Consider the following 12,368-nt stretch of genomic DNA (forward strand, 5'->3'; position numbering starts at 1 on the left):
AAGAGTGTTTATTTATTTATATCACCTCAGAGCTTTCAAATTATCTTAAAGTGGATTTTCCCCTGATAAGAACAAAATGAATGAAGGCAGGGTACAGCTGACTTTGTAGAGGATTATTTAGGATGAGCACTGTCTTTGAATGTTGACTGATGAAGCGAATGGATGTCGTGAAAGTGCTTATTTTGTGTGTATTTATGTTGTTTTACTGAATAAACAGTTTACAGTACATTTCTAGCCTTGCAGGCTTACTGCAGTATTGTTTTACTTATTTGATTTTCCCCTGATACCTGTTTTACAAGGAGTTCCCAAGGTGCACAGAAATCCTGTGAAACCTCCTTTTTGTCCTCTTGTTACTGGTACAGGTTGGCTCACTGGCCGTTTTCCATCTATATAGAGAAACAACTGAGACCTATATTGACTATTTCTAAGGCTGTGCTTGTACACTCTAAGCACTTTCTACAGGATTTATTTTCATTTACTAATTAAAATATATTATCTAGTGAGTGTATTTTGGTTTCATTAGACGTAACTTCATTGTTTACAGTTAGCCCTAACTTAGAGGGTTTTGATTTAGTTAAGGCGTATTTACATGAACATAGCTAATTTACTAACAAGCAAGTTGATTTGGTCTGTTTGTTCATTGAGACAGTGCTTGAAAATAATGTGTTTCTTTTTGATGGGACATGTTATTTACAAACAGCTGGCGTAGCTATGGGCACTTCATGTGCCAATAGCTATGTCAATATGGTGTTAGCTCAATGGGAGAATCAGTGTGTTCTAACTATTCCCTGATTTTCTCAACACATTAAGTTTTATTGTTGCTTTGTTGATAATATTTTTATGTTGTAGTCCAGTTCTGTGAGTGGTTTATTCAAATTTGTTGAGTATCTTCACGCTACTACCTCAGTTTTGAAGTTTTCCTTAAAATATTATATGACCTGCATTGATTTTTTTTATATATTAAGGTCATTAGGTCTCCAGGCTTGTTGTTTGGAATGGGGCTATATAGGAAAGATTGTTATAGGAGTCCTCTGCTACATAGAAAAGGCATGTATCCTAACTACATCTTTAGAAATGTGGTTAAAGGTCAGGGCATGCATATTTTGAGACTCAATGCAAACCAAAGAGGTTTTTAGAATGACTTGGAAAACCTTAAGTGTAACCTTAAGGACAGAGGCTATAGAAGCAACGAGATAGACCCAAACCTCTCTTAGACTAGATAACTAAAAAAAGCACAGCCAAACCTTATTTTTCTTTTTGTCCCAGTCAACAAGAGGGGGAAGTAAGTAAGATTAAGCATGTACTGTTCTCCCTTTGTTTTATATTAGTGATGTTAATTTAGTCACTGACATTTTAAGAAACATTAGCAAGTACTTTTAATAGATGATATCATTAAGAAATTAGTAGGGGATGCACCACATTTCTGTTTTAAAAATAGGAAATCCCTGAAGAGACTTCTATGCTACGCTGTGGCCAGACTGAGTCTATAGCTCAGAAAGATGGAGCAGGCATGTTTCCATGTGGCAGGTTCAACTTTTGTGGCTTTCTAGACAGCGGTAATTGCTTTATATACCCCAGTTCAGGGTTTAGATATGAATTTAAGGTCAGGGCTGATTGTAGCACAAGGAATTTGATTTATTTATCTTATTGCATGACCTGCACATCTTTTTATATTGGTAAAACCAATAGAACCCTAAGGGAAAGGATTAGGAAACATGTTCATAATATTTGTACCCACAATGTTTTGAATGCCTTAGCCAAACATGTAGACACAGAAGGTGCACCACATAGTTTCAAGTTTTTAGTGATCAAAGCATTATATGAGAAGCCTAGGTTGGAGGATTTTAGTAATTCCACTGAGAGATCAGACTTACGGTGAATTATTAAGTTTAGGGCAGACAGGAAACTTGGTTTGGTGGTTTCATTGAAACCTGTTTTGAAGTTCCGCAGTTTAAACAGATGACTGGGTTTTTAAGTTGCTATCCCTTTAAGAACTTGCTATATATGTGATACAAGTTTGCCATTATGTATCTGTTAGAGAGTTTCTTTATGCTTTCTTCTGACTGGATATAGAGCGTTTGAACTTTGCTCTTCTATTGGATGTTGTACATTTATTCTATCTTGTTTTAATTTCTTTATATAACCTCAAGAAGCAACAGTGTGGGTCTTGAAAGCACTAACCATTTATTAAAAGTCAATTATTTTTAAGTTTCAGCCATGTGTCAGTATATTATTTATTTTTTATATAAAAATAATCCTGATGATTACAAAACTGACAAATATTTAAGGAAAAATGTTACTTGTAAACTAAACAACCAACAAATATCTCAGTTGAGTAAGTCTATTACCATGATAGAAGTTAAAAAAGGTAAAAATTATAAAGCTCCAGGGTTAGATGGTTTAAGTATGGAATTGTATAGTTTGTTTCCATTAAGTATTTTAGAATTATTGAGTGATGTTTTCAAGATAATTCAGGGTGACAGAATAATTCCTTCTCCATGAAAATTTTCTGTAATCTAACCTATACTTAAAGAAAGGATAACAAGTTAGTCTCCTCATATGGACCTATTTCATTTTTAAATGTAGACTATAAAATATATATTTCCATTTTTGCCATAAGATTATGCGATATAGTAGCTTAATTAATAAAGATCAAACAGGATTTATAGTGAATATATTAACATATGACACTATAAAAAGGATAGTAACTATCTTAGATTTAGCACATGGAATTAACAAGAAATTGGCCCTAATTAGCTTAGATATCAAGAGAGCTTCTTATTCTGTAGAATGAAAAAACTTGTTTAAAACTTTAGAGAATTTGCATTTCTAAAACAGTTTATTGAAATATTAAAAAACCTAAACAGAGACTCCAAAGCATATGTTAAAATTGGATCTTGCATTTCTCAAGGATTCAGTTTAAACAAAGGCACAAGATAAGGGTGCCCCTTGTCCCCTTTATTATTTGTATTAGTTATCAACCCTCAGCTAATAGTATAAGAAGAGATGGAAAAAATGATGGATTCTCAATTAATAGAGATTATCAATCTAAAATACAGCTTTCTGCAGATGATATTTTACTAAATGTAGGTGATGTAATTTATTCAATAGAAGAAATAGATGAGGAAATTGAAAAGTTTCAAGAAGAATCCCTGCTGAAATTTAAAACTGAAACTTTAGTGTTAAATGGATTACTAGACAGTAAGTTTAAGGATAAATATAAATATAATTGGGAAGGAAAATAATTAAAATATTTAGAAAAAAAATCTATGATGATATGAGTAAGATTATTAATAATTTTGAAAAAGAAATTGAAGTAGTGTTATTTCTTATTAAAGATGGCATGAATGTTTTTACTTTTGAGGATAGGTTAGTGCTTATTAAAATTATTATATTTAACCCGGGATTACATATATATACACCTGACAAAACTTTTAAAGAAAATGGAAAAAATGTTAACTTCATTATTATGGTATCCTAAAAATGCAAGAATTGTTTACAGAAATCACAAGATTATGGGAGTATGGTGGTATTAGCTTTTCAAATGTAGAATCGTATTCTACTGCTGCAAGTGTTAACTCTATTATACTTTGGATAGACTCAACCTACATTAGTCAATGGAAAACCATCCAGGAGCAGATTATAATAAAGTCTTATACGTTTATTAAAGATGATAAATTAGAAATATGTAATAATCCTTTCATCTAGTTAACAAAATTTACCTTAGAAGGAAATTCATTTCAGTCTTTAGATTCTGGATACTTGAAATCAATTCTTAAAACAGTTAAGAAATGTGTTTTTGAAACTCCATTAATATCAAAATGGAAATTGTTGGGTTTTCCTATTGCACATGCCACTAGATGTAAGGAAACTCAGAACAGTGTTAAAATGAATATACTAAAAGGGAATTGATTAGTATTATGGTCTAATTGCTTTGAAAAAGGAAAAGCTAAGTCCTCCCAATATTTAAAGAAAGAATATAAGTTGGATGAATCTGCTAACCAATTAATATTATCCATCAATAAGAAATTAAATGAATTTATGAATAATATGAGTAAAGAAGAACAGAACATTATTATCCCATTACATGAATATATGAATGCTGCTGTCTATGGTAGACTGGCATATAAAGGAAACTTGTCCAAATTATACAAGTTAATTAGAAATAATACTTTAGATGCAAAATTCTGGAACTTTTTACATAGTGGTAGACTGAGTGACTCAATAATAAAGATTTGATACTTAAATCAGTTAAACTTCTTCAAGTTTATACCGGAAAGTTTTTATGTGGAAATAAATACATATAATTTTTGTTATTCCATATAAAATAGTTTATTAAGATGACTTCTTCTGTTTGTTGAAGATGTAGTAAAGCAGTAAAATCTGATTGGACATGCATGTTTATGGATTGTAAAAAATGTAATGTATATTGACAAGAGACAAGTACATTTTTAAGGGGTTATGGTCTGATAATTGCTTTTTAACTAGATTAGTAATACTACTGAGTATTCCACTTCTTGTATCTGTAAATGCCAGACAGCAAAGACTGTTTTGGGCTCTCTTGGCAGTTGCCAGAAAAGTTATTACAAAAAATAAAAATAGATCTTAGTTCCAACATTCAAAGAATTTTTAAATTTAACAAAAATACTATGTAAAACTGAAAAATAAATTATCAGAATAAAATCTATAAATCATAGCAAGACCTTTAGTTGTTTGGATAACCTTGAAATGTTGCTATTGAAATACCAAGATTCTTAATGTGTTATTTCAGTATATTTCTATCATTGTATAACAATACATTAAATCAGATTTCTTCCTTTCTGTGTATATATTGTAAATATGTTAAATTAATAAAACTTTTCTTTAAAGAAAGAATTAAAAAAGACGCAAAGTAGTTAGTGACCAACTCTGTATGTGTGATATTTCTTTAGCAGCAGAATACTTGTCAAAATAAATTTGAAATACAAATGAGTAATGAAATATGGTAAAGTGCAGATAACCAATTCAGTATGGTGCAACAGATTTTGTTTTTTGGCCTTTTTGAATTTCCTGACTCCTGACCATGAAGCCCATTCATTCCCCATCACCAGAGTGAAAGGTGATCTAGAGGGACAGTAATTTAAGCAACCATCGGGGTGGTGCATTTATTTTTTGTTTGTTTGTTTACATTTCCATCCCCACTGTGTGTTTATGGTAACATAAGCAGAGCGTGGCATGTTCTGGGTGTTAGTGAAGTATTTATCCTGCTTCCTTGAGTCATAACCTCTTAACTCATTCCCTCCAGTACAGCTCTTTTGATTATGTACCTTTAACTCCTAGTGGGCGTGGCTTGAGTCTTTAAAAAAATACAGTTATCACCTTACAATTCTAACAAATACTCATTGACATAGGTCAAATATCAATACAATTGTGTTTGCCATCATGTATGCTTCAAGATAAAATATTCTAATACCTCGTATAGGGCATGGTTTTGGAATTATTAATGCAAATATGAACAAGCAATATTTGACGCCTAGAGGAGCAGTAGGAGGTAACTGCAGATGCACCTGGAGGTGTCACTTGGATGTAATGTGAAATTGCTCTGATCTAAAAGTAAAATATAAGAACTTAAATACTGACCTTGCATTGTTAACAGCTTCAGTTACTGAAAAATATATTAAAGTACAAAATTAAGCTAGAACTTTATAGAAGGGGGCTGTAATAGACAGTGTTCTAAAGCTACATGCTGTGATGCTGAAACAAGCTAATTTTAAAGGAACTGCACCTGTTTGAGGCAGGTCACAGAAGCCAATGTAAGTGAAAATGATAAATTGCAAAGCAATCACTAGGGGTGATGTTGCTAAACAGAGTACAGATTGTCGACCTGCCACAGATGGTTTCTGAAAGTAAAGAACAGTAGGTTCAGTGGGAAAAGCAATGTGTAAGTGAACGGACAGGAATAAAAAAAAAAATAGTGTTTTGTTTCCAGGAAGACCATAACAAGTTAGTAGCTAATGTTGACAAGTGAAAGACCAAGTAAGTGTAGAAATGAGTGCTTTGTCTATAAAAATGAGTGAAGTATTGGAACAAAGTGGTACAAAAACACAAACAAATAGAGACCCTGGCTAAAGAGCTTACTGAACAAGATGAGTAACTGGAAAAGTAGCCATGAGACTAAGCGGAATGGTACTTTTCATATGCAAGACCAAACGAATGTTCTTGAGTATACTGTTGAGACACATGTATACAGATTGAGGCACTGCACGTTAAGGTAAATCTACCTGGTGATCTAAATCAAAAGTTAAGAAGTGCCTTTAAACAAAATCTGGACAGAAATGTGAGTGTTTTGTCCAACAGTTTGTCTGAGGTTTACATACAATTAATAAAATAAAACATATTTGTGATACAAAAATAATATAAAATTAAATTAAACAAATAAAAAATTTAATATGGCTAGGTGGGTTTATTAACTAAATCCATGAATCATTGAACAAAGTAATGCTCTGAAAGCAAAGGTACCCAAACAGCAGAATGACAATAAAAACAAGAGTGTTGTGGTATATGAAAGTAAAACATGCATTATAGGTTCCAAAGAATCTGTGGTTAAAGCTGAATTATAATTAATAAAAAAACTGACTCAAATACAAAGCAATGAACTAAACTGTGTGAAAAATATAGAGTGATGGTACACAGTCTGTAAGGGCTACAAAGTCTGTGAGTGATATAAAGTCTGGTGTACAGCCCAAGGAAATGAGGCTCTTGATACTCCAGAGAAGTGTAAAACACATCAGTGTGCTGTAGAACGAGGGTATAAAGTGGGACAAAGTGAGCTGCATAAAGGCTATATGACTCAATGTGAAGCTAGTGCAACAGTCCCTGAAAAACATGAGAAGAATAAAAGCATATTGGAAAATATCAAAACTTAAAGTAAAAGCAAAGAGCTCAGTGTAAATGATAAAATAGTAACCTTACAAAATACTGGGAAACATTGCAGCTCAATTCCACAAATAAAGAGTTTAAAGTACAAATAAAGCTAAATAGTAACACAAGGAGCACCACCACTCTAGAGTGAACCACATCAAGTGGAACAATGTTTAATGTCTCAACAGTCTGAAACACAAGTTGGACAGCCTGATGTACTGCAAACTGAACTGTGCAATGAAATACAAAACCCTTGGAAAGAGCCTCATGAAATAAAGAGCAATCCAATACAAAAAGATTGGAAAGAGCTACATGAAATAGAGGGAATTCTAAAAGATGAATCTTTTTCAAAGCCAAGCTTTATTGGGGATAGATAAAAGAATATAGCAATACAAATGCGGCATCTAGAAAAAATCCAAAAGACAAATCAACAGAATGTACTGTCATTGCTTCAGAGAGGTTAACACAAGCAACATTCTTAGTAATACTTATATATATATATATATATATATATATAAATAAACTTTTTTGAAGGCTTATATCATGGTTGACCAAAGTCTAACAAGACTCTTCTGCAAATGTGGTCACATTTTAGATGTTTAAGACAAAGAAACTTTCCAATTCATGAGAACTGGCTTTTAGCCTTTGAGATTTAAAAAGGTATCATATATGCTGTACCAATATTAAATGGGCAATAGGTAGATGGATGTCAGATCCAGGTAGCCAAGACACTTGTAGCCAGTTTAGAATAGTTGGCTGATAAGACCAATAGTGCAGCCCATAAACCTTTTTTTTAAACACCTTTAATGAATTATCACTTGTGACATAGGCAAATTTACATTTATAGAAAAGTAATCAAACTATATTAACAAATTAACATTAACAAACATTTTACTTCACATATATTGCTATATATCATGTAACCTAAGCAACATTACATAAATTATTCCATTCCTGCTCCCTTTTTTAAAACAGAAACATCTTTATTAAACCATCACTTATGACATAAGCAATCATACATTATACAAATGAAAACAAACCACACAGACACAATCCTAGTTGCAAGTATTTTATATCATAAACCATACTGACACACTTCCAGTTACATCACTTATAATCTACCCAATTATATTCAGTCAAACATTACATGCAGCCCATAAACCTTGGCTATAAGTGGGGAATAGTCAGTGTGAAATGTAATATGAGGCCTTGGCCGATACATCGGGCTAAAGAAACTTACCTTACTAAAAAAGGTGGGACATTCCTCTTACAAAACAGAAATTTAAGGACATAGCAAGGAAAAGTAATTGGTCTCTAAGAACAGATGAAGTCTGGAGTTCCCATACAGAGAGATTTGTTGACCTGTCCGAGCAAAGGGAGAGTAAACATCAAGGGATTCTACTTGAGAAGTTAGTACTGGTAGGATTCTTCACTAATAGAAAACCAAGAAAGATACAAGTCATGAGTTTGAAAAGAAGTAAGGGGGGACTTAAAGGGGCAAGCTGACCTAGTCACTGATTAAAAGCTTCACAAAGAAAGACATGAGAACAGCCCAGAAAAATGTAACCAAAGAATGGAAACAGAGACTAAGCCTGAAGAAGGACCGTAAAGTTTCTATTCTTTATTCTTTCTAAGTTAAGCATTATGTTTAAGAGACTTCATCACTAAAAGTTTATATTTAATTTAAAGTTTCTGCTTAGTAAACAAGATTTTAATGTAATATTGTTGGAAATGCATAATAAATTAAATTAAATATGGTAATGGTGAAAATACTTGGTACTTGAACTGATTTTCCTAAGAAGCTAACCAGGAAAGGTTATGCAATCTCATATATATATATATATATATATATATATATATATATATATATATATATATATATATATATATATATATATATACATACATACATAAATTGTGATGGGTGGGGCATACAGAGAAGGAAAAATGTATTTCGTTTTAATATGGTTTCACTACTACATGGATTCCAGAGTATTTTTCAATATAAAACAGATGATTTATTTCTTCCTCTTTCAAGGTAGTTGCATGTCAAATTTTTCTTGAAAGAGGCTTTGCATAGGAGGATTTCAAGTATTTTGGTGGCCCCTCCTTAGGATCTTAATTTTGTGTTAAAGAAACTAACACTTGCTCTATCTGAACCAGCTAATCTGTATGACTTAAGGTTCTTAACATGGAAAACAGTTTTACTGATTGCTCTGACTTATGTAAGAGGGGTAATGGAGTTGCAAGCCCTTATGGTGAGTCAGCCCTAGCTCATTTTCTAAAAGGACAGAATTTCTTTGAGAACTAATCTTTTAAGCCTAAAGTCATGTCCGAATTTACTTTAGTGCAGGTGGCGGTAGATGCTGCAGAAAATAAATACCACTTCCCCAGATATAGCCAGGTCACTTCCAGTACTTCTAATAGTCCTTCTGGTTTGGTTTATAACACTAGATTCTGTTAACAGCAGCAATCAGTATCCACAGTCAGAGCAAATGTTAAATGATAATAACTAATAAAGGAAAACAAATGCTTCATAAACATAAATACAGAGCTAATGCTAAGCACATAGGAAAGTTAAAAAGATTTGTTAAAAAAAAGATTGGACAATGCAGTGGCACAGCAGTTTATATAGTTGCCTCACAGCAAGAGGTAATCCAGTTAAATTCTTGGCTGGGCATCTTCTCTGTGGAGTCTGCATGTCCTCTCTGCATTTGTATGGGTTTCCTCTGGGTGCTCCGGTTTCCTCCCACATTCCAAAGACATGTCTGGAACATTTATCCCCAGGCCTCTGCTAAAAATGAGCTCTGTCCCAGTTGGACCTTCCCAGTAAACAAAAGTTAAATAAATTTCCTAATAAAAGTCATCTACCACAACCTAGCACTTTGAAAAAGATCAAGCAAATTTTCCCCCAGTTTCCAATTATTATGGATGGGGAGAAATATCAACAGAAACCATCAGCCAAACAATATGCAGAGGAAGGATCAGATTCTGATTCTTCTTCTGATTCTGATATACGTCCTACACAAATGCATCCATTGTGAGACATGCCAAATCCAGCAGCAGCTAGAGACAACAAGTCTGAACCTACCATAAGGGTAGTTATGCCCATGGACTGCAGTGAATTTTCAGTCCATTGTAGATTCTCTCCTTCCTATTAAGACACATTCAGCTAAATATGCAAAGATCTTAAAAGGACATGTTCTTCTTTTGGCTTTTCCTGGTTAGGGGTCGCCACAGTGGAACTCCGGTACGCTGATGATTGGCAGTAGATTTTCACGGTGCCAAGGTGCCAGTTCCTATTCTTTGTGATTCTTTACTCTTCCCTGGGCATTTATCTGTGTACCTACTTACTGTACCATTTCTTGTAGCCACTCTCTGTCTTCTGATAATCCTTCCATCACTCTCTGACTAATATCCTCTACTCTCCCAGTTGTCTCCATTTCTCCTAGAACTGTACTATTCAGTTTTTGTTCATTTTTTCTCTTTGCAGTTTGCTCGGGCCATCCACAAGCCTTGGGATTGTGCACCCCCCACCTTCGGTTCTGAAGCAAATTTTCAGCAAAAGCTCAAATCAGCCCTGGGTAATATCAACTTTTATACACAAGCCTTCCAGTAGAATTAATTATTAGGTGAATGTCATTGAATTGTTTTTAATAATTTTCTCTTACTTTGTGATTATCATTGTGAGGTGAGCACAGGTGCATTGAGCCCCATTCAGCTTCTAACTTGGAGACCTTTAATGAAGTACAGGTTCCTTATTCCCTCTGTATGCAAACAGGTGCGCTCCAGAGTCTAAAGTTAAAACTATTCCAAATCAAGCCTTTAGTTCAGTCCCAATTCCCTTAGCTCTACTCATCCTTAAAGAGCTTGCTAGCAACATTTGGTTTCTGTAAGTTGAAAAGCTCTAACATAGTGTATTGTCTTACTTAGATTTCTGGCTCCTGATTGTTTTCTTTTAATTTTCTTTTTGGACTCCCTCCTGCTGGGGTTGCTCTGCAACCATTTATAACTACCCAATCTCACACTGATAACTGCTACCCCCCTCCCCCAACCCATTCTCATAGGAGGCTATATCAATAACCACTCCTCTGGGAGCCATCTTTAAAATGTAGTAAGGCAAATAACTTACATCCCCATTATAAACTTATGTTTTACTTAATTGTTATATAAATATTGTGGTCCAGTTTAGTGTTTTATCTGCTCCCTTATTAAAAAACTAAAACCAGCCACCCTTTCTGCTGACCTCCTTCCTGCAGAGCACCTACAAAAAGCTGCCGACGCCATAGCATTCCCCATCTCTATCCTAATCAATAGAACCCTAACTGATGGAACTATCCCCTCAATCTGGAAAATATCCCACTCCACAAAGGTGGAAGTTCAACAGAACTGTCCAACTACAGACCCATTGCCATTCTCTCACCACTAGCCATATTAATGGAGAAGTGCATTCATAAGCAGCTTATGGACTATCTCATTCACAACAGTCTGCTTGTCAACTCTTAGCTTTAAGCCACATCACAGCACCACCTCTGCCCTCCTTTCTTTTACAAATACCATATTCCAAAATAGGAACAGGCTATCTTCAGCCCTATTTCTAGACCTGTCAAGGGCCTTTGATATGGTCAACCACAAATTACTCATCCATTCCCTAAAATCCATCTCCCTAGATAACCATGTTATTCAGTGGTTCCTATCCTATCTGGATGGCAGACAACAGGCTGTATTATGGCAGAGCAAACTGTCCACCCTGCTACCTCTCACCCTCGGTGTCCCTCAGGACTATTCTAGGTCCTCTGCTCTTTTTTATCTTCATCAACAATCTTCCTACTGCCATCCCTGATGTAACCTGCATTCAATATGCAGATGATTCTACCCTGAGCTGTACAGCCTCCTCCCCTTTAGACCTGCAAACCTTAACACAAAACACATTTAACATGGTTGAAAAGTGGCTCTCTAATCACCATCTGTTGTTAAATCCCAACAAAACTAAACTGCTCCTCTTTCCCCCACCAGTAGATCCACCCCATTTTCCTTCTCCATAACATCCAATAACGGTACCGCCAACTCTCCAGATGACCATACTAAGCTTTTAGGAGTAATAATGGACAATAATCTCAAATTTGATCTGCATATCAATAAAACTATAAAAACCATTAATAAGCAGCTTGGCTCATTATACAGAGGTAAACCTTTTCTAACTCCATTAGCTAGGACTACAATCGCCCGCTCACACCTACTCTCTACCCTTCTATATGCCTCCCCCAACACTCTCCAATTGGAGCAAACCTGAACTTAGTGAGCTCTCTCACTGTTACAACCATATTGCCAGATTTGCCATAGGCTCACCATACAGGACACGTCACTGACAAAACCTCAGTCTTCTCAGGTGGCTAGAACTGCCTAGCCTACTTCTGTTCAATCAGCTTATAGTAGCACACAAAATTCTGTACCACCCGGAAAATACT

General features: G+C 34.5%; 1 long non-coding RNA gene across 1 annotated transcript in view; it reads right to left on the reverse strand.

Annotated features, from left to right (window-relative positions):
* Positions 1-12,368, reverse strand: part of LOC122808404 — a 583,390-nt gene that overhangs the window by 172,214 nt on the left and 398,808 nt on the right. The gene's annotated exons all lie outside the window — the stretch shown is intronic.

Source organism: Protopterus annectens, chromosome 1.part0, assembly GCF_019279795.1.
Source record: "Protopterus annectens isolate FY-2018-M chromosome 1.part0, PAN1.0, whole genome shotgun sequence".
Classification (NCBI taxonomy): domain Eukaryota; kingdom Metazoa; phylum Chordata; order Ceratodontiformes; family Protopteridae; genus Protopterus; species Protopterus annectens.